The 7,761-nt window shown below is 37.8% G+C and overlaps 1 long non-coding RNA gene across 1 annotated transcript in view; it reads right to left on the bottom strand.

Moving 5' to 3' along the window:
• Nucleotides 1-4,617: 4,617 nt before the first annotated feature.
• Nucleotides 4,618-7,761, bottom strand: part of LOC116216749 — a 13,582-nt gene continuing 10,438 nt past the window's right edge. The window contains exon 3 of the long non-coding RNA XR_004160131.1: nucleotides 4,618-5,784. This is a non-coding gene — a long non-coding RNA (uncharacterized LOC116216749). The remainder of the gene's footprint in view (nucleotides 5,785-7,761) is intronic.

Raw genomic sequence — 7,761 nt, 5'->3', positions numbered from 1 at the left:
CTTAAATGGGTCTAGGAGAGGTGGAGCCAGGTTCCACCCCTTCCAGCAGCACAGGTGAATTGCCTTCACCTGTGCTTCCATGGCTGACTCATTGCTCACCTCAAGTGATCAATCAGAGGTTCAGGCTGTGATTCAGCAGTTTCCATACATACAGATTAGCAACATTCAGCTTCACTAGTTTAGTAATAAGTAGCACTAAGTAAACACAGTCAATCAGTTGTGAAAATTACATGTGGTGTTTCAGAGCTATCCTGAGAAGTGCTGCTGTACATTCCATGAATATTGTTAATAGAGAACTTTTCTGCAGTTTATAAACCCCATTTGTAGTTGTCATGAAGGGACAGAATGACCATAAATCCCTAAATACTTCAGAGTATTTCGCTTTCTGCTGCTGTAGCTAGGCACATTGTAATGAAATCAACAGTGCAGCTCATTGCAGTCTGAGCATTTGCTCTTCTGTGCTGTGAATATGGTGAAGCATGATTCCCTCATCTGCAGTTGTTGACAAGTGCTAATTTACCCAATTTCAATTTTGAGGGACAAGCTTTTTAGGAGTGGGACATCTGAGTGAGATGGATGCACAAAAGAAATGCCATAGAGTTGTAAGCTTCCATCAGATGTGATATGATCAACAGTCTTACATGCTACGTATGTTCTATAAGCTAACAAATCCATTAGATAGTTCTCTTAATGTTCTCCTGTCAGATTAAGAATCTACTGCACACCTGTTTTTACAAGCTCTGTTATACTGAGATGCCCCAAAGTATTACATTCACCAAAGATTTCTGTGATGTCCTTGAAATACTGGTGTGGGTGTAATGGTGACTAACTGCTCTGAATAACCCTTATTAGCTGTTCTCCAGTTTTGTTTGACTATAATATTTAATTCTAGGTCTGATGCTTAACACTTCCAGGAAAAGTATTTACTGAACGTTTGCATGGAAAATGATGGCTAAAATAATTTCTCTGCCTCCATGTAGGGGAATGTTTGATGTCCTGGAGCTGAACAATTTAAAAACACTTGCATGGAACACAATTATGTAATTATATCAGCCTTTGGGCTCTGAAACTCTTCAGATTTAAATACCACATGACTCATTTGTGGTCTGAGTGTCCATCTCTATGATCCCTTCAAAAATATACCAAGAAATACAGTGAATCTGTTATCCTTGTATAAAATATATTATCTTCTAGCCACCAATAAAATGGCAGTGTGAGAAATGGTAATGTTCAGTGTGTAATTAAAAGTCCCACTTCAGCTATGTCACACTTGGTCTGAACTTTGTATTTTTAGGTTATAAACTTACTGCAAAAAGATCATGTTTTCTGGTTACTAAAGGTTGCAGTGGGATACAGTTTTTTTAGTCAGAAGTTGTTCTATAATGAAAACATTTTCCTTTCCACAAGAGTTCACTCTCCTGGAGATCTAATTCTGCAGTTTATTCTGCACAAGCAGTTAACTTCCTGGTAGGGCTACTAGGATGAGGCTGCTCCTCTGTGAAGAAAAAGATGTGTTGGAGTCTAATGAGAGGATGTGACATAGCAGGTGGAAGGGGAACACAGCACAGGAACAAAACCTTAGAAAATGCAGTATCAGGAGCTATCACATGTATTTGCTAACAGGCTATAAAAAACTATTAATAGAAAGACTTGTGCAGCCCCTGTTATTAGGTGGCAGCATGCTCTGAGCCCAGTGGTAATGGAAGAAATTACAGCCTTATGCTTGGTACTGAATGGCCCCATATTACTCTCTTTCAGGCTTCAGTTTTCTTCATTGTAAGGGAATGCTTTGATGAAAGGAGTAATAGCTAGAAATAAAGACATGCACATTTTATGTAGAAGTGGAGCTGTACTTGCTGGTTAACTTGCTGCTGTTTCTCTCAGAGTAGTTTCAAACAAGCCAAAGAGATATCTGTAGCAAGTTTGGCTTTGCCATATCTGGGCAAAAAGGCCAGTATCTCTTCAAGTGCTACAGTGCTGTTGGTAACTGAAATAAAAACTCATGAGGCAAGAAAATAAGTGTAGAAATCTCTAGATAATCTAGATAATCTAGAAACAAATACTGTTTCTACTGGAGATCTTTGTGCCTCAAAACTTGATATGCAACATATGTTTAAGATTTTAATACATTTAAGAAATCAATTTAAGACACGTTTTCTAACATTTGTTGTATGAGAACAAGCAGTTCATGTTCTTCAGGTATAATAAGGAGTTGAAAGGATTGCATTAGACTTTGGTGAAAATCCTTATTCTTTTTCAAGATTACAATTAGCACAACACCTGCAGACACCCTACATACATTTTTGTCATTCAGAGCTGATACATACGGTGTAGGAGCTCTTTACTTTCCTCACATTTTGTCCAGATTCAATAGATCCATATGGCTTCGGCTGGGAGAACAGAACATACAGATTGCAGTCAAGTGTCCTTGAACATTTTACATCCTGAAATAAACAAAACTCCAAAAAGAGGCACCATGCCCCAGATGTCATACCTATAGTATATGAAGATCAGGTTGGGGAAAATGAGCACCTCATGCTCCTCTGTACAGAATAAGAGATTTCTTAAGATTCTAAAATTTGCCTGCTTTCTGCAACTAGTTCCTTCTGGAATTCTTTTGGCTATCCTTCACATTAATCCCTCTGCTTATACATTCTCCACATCATCTGAAACTTTGTAAAGTCTCTTTGGAAACTCCATCTAGGTGAATACTCTCCAGTATTCTTTTTCTCTAGAGTGAAATAAGATATTCGGCTCAAGATAGTTTAATCTCTTTGTGAGTCTATCCTGGAGAAGCATTGTTTGAAGTTTTTTCAAAGAGTTTTCATTTTTTTTTTTCCTTATAAGTGTTATTTTTCTTGGACCATTGCTTCAGCGTTTCTTACATTCTTCAACACTTTACAAGGGTAAAAATAGCTATTTTCCACAACTGAATGAAATAATTTCAGCTTTGCAGAATTCTTCCTTAACGTGGTTTTCTCCTTTACTGTCTGCAAACAATACTCTTGTGAACTGCTTCCTGTTTTGAACACAAGTTTGTGGACCAACTCCTTTTGTGCTTCTCATCTACTGAGTATTCTTCCTTTGGGACTAACGTAACATGTAATTCCCATCACCATGATGGCCAATATCTCTCTTCTGGAAATGCAGTGTCGCTGGTGACTCATTCTATTACCTTCTTATTAAGTACTAAGAGTTTATTGAGATAGGCTGGTGGATTTATAAGTATTAAAAGAAAACAACTTTGAAGTCTATAAAACTAAGGCTACAGTTTAATCAAAATTTATTATTCTTTCCTATTTCTTCTTCTTTATTATTAATATTATTCTCTATTCTTTATTATATCCAAGCTCCAGTCTTGAAACTCTTTAAAAAAGTGGAAAAAAAGAGCAAAGTTAATTTTTAGCCAAATTCTTCTTTTATACAACATTGCTAACACCAGTGGACTTGCTTTTAGTAGAACAAAATGAGTTTCAGTGGCCTTCATTTTAATAGTCAGCTATTAAAATTGTGTCCCTCTCCACCAGTGGCCTCTCTCATGCCTTGTGCTGATTTGTTGTACTCTGTCCATGGTTGTAATTCTCTACTCTGGCTCTGGGTGGACACACTACATTCATCTCTGTCTGGAATAACTACATTTAGCATTTAAACATTTTTAATATAGCAGCATTCTTCACCAGACATTCCTCCTCTTGTGGAGCTATTTAAAATATTTGATTGTCTGCTCTTCAGATCTATCTCACATTGCTAATATCTTCCCAGATATTACTAGCATATATGCTGAGGTACAACAAGAGTAAATACAGTTTCTTGCCAGATGTATGACAACAGAATCAGACAGGATCCAAAAATGTGTCATCCACAGAAAGTCTTTGGATCAAAATGCAGAAAGTGCCAAGGCAGTTCATTTTCCAGTTAAATAAATCTAGTGGAAAGGGGACAGAAGGGAAGCCTGAAGAAGGGATAAATAAACACTGGCAAGTTGAGAAACTTTTTTTAGGTGGTCCCAATGTAACAGTAAAATTCTTAGCAAGACATGTTTCATAATGTCCTGAAAAAAGTTCAAATCCTTTCCTCCAGGCTGTGATTTCCTTGCATACTTGAGACACTCTGTACTTTCAGATTGCTCCTGAGCATACCTCATGTTTTGGTGTGCAAATACACCATGTATGTGGTCACAGTGAGTGTGCATTAACCAGCCTCTGCATAGCAGAACCTTGGCTGCGTGCATGGGGATGCATGTCCTTGGGGTTAGTGGCAGCTTCTTGGTCAGATGTGAAGCTTCTCTCACCCTTACCCAGCCCCTCTCATTCACACCACCAAACTTAGAGAGCAATCAGATAGTGGATAAAAAGCTATTTCCCAAGACCTCCATGCTGGTGGTCAATCCATACAAATCCTCCCAGATCTGGCACAAGCAGCCTGCTGGGTCCACTTAAAAGTGAGGGGATACTCCCCAAGAACAACTCTGCTTGTTCCCCTCTGCAAGCCTCAGCATTTGGCACAAAAGGTTGTTGCTGAAGTGTTTGAAAATTTGTGGTGTATTAAGGAATACAGATGTAAAATAGAATTTATTTCCTTCTATTCAGAAGATGATTTATTTTAGTGACAGAAAGATATTCTCCAGGATATGAAGGGGACTGTAAATCTGCACACTCCTAATAAACTCGTCTATGTTTATTAATTTGTAAGACTTACACAAAAACACACACAGACAAAAACACAGTCAGTCTCACTGAAACAATCAGATACACCCTGAATGGGAATCTTGCAGTGCAGGGAAACAGAAAATCCAAATGGAACTCATAATAGGGCTCACCTATCATAGCTATATTCTAAGCACTTCTGCAACACTCTCCATTTATAAACATAAACAAATGGTAAAAACTCATCATCCTCTCAGTTTGGAGTTTTCTGCAAACAAGACAGCTTCATTTATGTGCCTAAAACATGTAGAAAGGTGTTGGGCACAGTAAGCAGCCCCACACACACACTATATGTGTAAGTGGAAATTAACACCTAATGCTACATCTTTCTCTTTTTTCCCAGCAGTGGATCGATATAAAAGATGAGTTATTGTTCAGACGAAGCTAAGGGCAAATGACAAGTTGAAGAAGACTCAAATACATTATTATTTTTAATACAGAGCATCTGCTGTTACAGATATGCCCCTTATCCTGCCCAGATCTTACAAGACCAAAGACACCTTCTACAAGTAAAGGGGTAAAAAGCCTTCTGGAAACTGTAAGAGTAGAATTCTCCACACAAGGCAACCGGACATTGGCGGCCAATACCATATTGCTCCATTACATTCACTAGAAGCCAGCCTGTCAGTACATTCCTGTCCATTTTAGTAGGAGGGTAGCTCAACTGGACATTTATCTTTTCATTCCTGTCTCATAAATCAACTCTTACTCTGCATGGGTCACTCAAAGAAAACAATCTCTCTCTCACATTTCAGAGCAGAAGTATTTGCAGGTCAGAAAACTATAAAAATAAATGCTGGTTTCAAATTAAAAACCAAAAAAAATATCCCAAAAAACTATAGGACAGTAATTAACCTCTATTCAGACAAAACTGACAGCTTTTCAACATAAGAAATACTTAAATGTGAGAAATGATGATCACAGCAAAAAGTGAAAAGATGTGGCAAAGAACAGTGTAGTAGCTCTGTTCCTTCTGCATGCTTTTTTTTCTCCCTCAAGTTGGTACTGAAGGCTGTTTCCTCCTTAGGAAGTTCTGTGTTCCTCTATACTAATACAACTTCTTGGTAGCCTTTTCTTCCTGTGGACATTAATAATGGATTTAATCTTTAAAATAATCAAAACAAAACAAAACGAACTGGAAGGGATGATTGCAAAAGGGATGAAAAAGACAATGCATGCCACTTCAGTACCCCAGTAATGACTGGGATCACTCAGGTTAATATAACCTGATTGTCTGAATTATTTTTGACACGTAAAGCCTGTGGATGTTTTTAATGCTTTTTTTTTTTTTTTCTTCAAAATATTCTTCTGCTAATCAAATGGATGTTCTTCATAGATTCTACTGTTACATTTGGTCAAAGAGAACAAAGCCCAAAACAAGATGAAAAGATTGCCACTCATTCTTTCTACTGGCATCCCGCTTTGGTGCTTTCTTAGCATTTTGGTAGCTGCTGTATCAGCTAGAGGAAAAGAAATGTCCAGCACTTAGATGTTACGTGACTGGGAAGGAGAGGTCTATGCTTCTCTGTAGAGAATACAATAAATGCAGTGTGCTGCGGCTTTGCCCTTACTGCACTCCATAAAACTGCAGCTCTAGGTGTGATGTGTATTAGGAGGAAGTCCACTGTATAAAGTTCCTGGTCAAATTCCAAGATTTACACAAGTTACCTCTATGTTTACTAACAGTTTTTGACTTCTCTCCTTTAATTCTCTGCAATAAATCCTTGTGATTTTTTTTCCTGAGCTTTAATATACTCTTTATGGAACATTATCAATCTTCCTGAATGGGTGGGGATATTACCAAGCTTGCATGATAAGTATATGTAAAATTTTATAGTTATTGGGTCATTTGTATAACTCTACTGATACTGTGCAACAGTGTTGGCACCCTGATGCATTACAGTGGTAGCTCCTGCACCCTCAGTTACAGGACTCCAATGTGAGAAGTCTGGGAAAGGTGGAGGGGAAAGGTGCTATGCAGAAAACACAACAAGACCACAGTGGATATCACAGCATCCTTAAATCCTGGAGACACAAATTGTCACTGACAAGCAGTCCCTTTTCATCCTTGTTGGCCATGACAGGAAGCACAGATGCTATAGGAGATATCAACAGCTGTCCACATAGAAAAGAGAAACCAAAGATAGAGAAGTTTTATGTTATGGCTCCATGTCTTGTGCCAGTAACATATAATCAGGCAAATTTAAAAAAAAAATAACTGTTTGCTATTGGGTACTAAGTATTAAATTAATTTTAAATCTCATCCCCTGACTCACAGCAAGCACTATACGGGAGTGGTGAAATGGAGAGGAGGAAAATAAGAGGCCATGAACATGTCAGTGAAGTTATTCTGCATGGCCTCATTCCTCCTGACAGAAATGTGTATAGAAATCTGTCAAAAACCCAATATCCTTTTATATTTTTTTATGAACATTCTCCTGGGCTGAGTGCGTCATCAGTGTGCACAGAATTGCTACAGTCACACAGAGCTGGAAGGGATATGCTTGGAGGGCAGAATCACGCTACCCTCGTTAGGACACTCTGACATTTCATAATTTCTCTTCTTTCATTCCGGCTTGCATTTTAACAGCAATCTCTGAAAATCAGCCCATCCTAGGATTTTATGTCATCTGGTTTCAGTTCAGACTGGAATACAGAATTAATGTCATTGAAATAATGGCAATTTTTTGTCTGACAGCTGAACCACAAACTATGCAAACAAAATATAGTTCAAAGTTGGTCCAAAACAGAGTTCTTTCTTTTCCTTTTCTGAGTTATTCAGCCTTCTTTGATTGCTGTCTGTAAAGTTCAAGTTCATTTTGAACTGAGGATAGTGCTTTGAAAGAGGAAATTTCAGCTTGAAAATATCGAAACAAAATATAATGATTTTTCCAAATAATTTTCTTCCCTTTTCTCACTCCTGCTCTTTTCTTGAATTTAAAGTTTGTTTCTAAATTCTTTGGGTAAAGGAGACAGTACAGGCAGATTTGTCTGTTTACTAATTATTTGTTCTAATCTCTGTCATTTGTCTGAGGTCTCTATAACAGTTCAGTTG

This window comes from Meleagris gallopavo, chromosome 6, assembly GCF_000146605.3.
Source record: "Meleagris gallopavo isolate NT-WF06-2002-E0010 breed Aviagen turkey brand Nicholas breeding stock chromosome 6, Turkey_5.1, whole genome shotgun sequence".
Classification (NCBI taxonomy): domain Eukaryota; kingdom Metazoa; phylum Chordata; class Aves; order Galliformes; family Phasianidae; genus Meleagris; species Meleagris gallopavo.
Note: the sequence above shows the minus strand (reverse complement) of the source record. Positions and strands in the feature narration are given on the sequence as shown.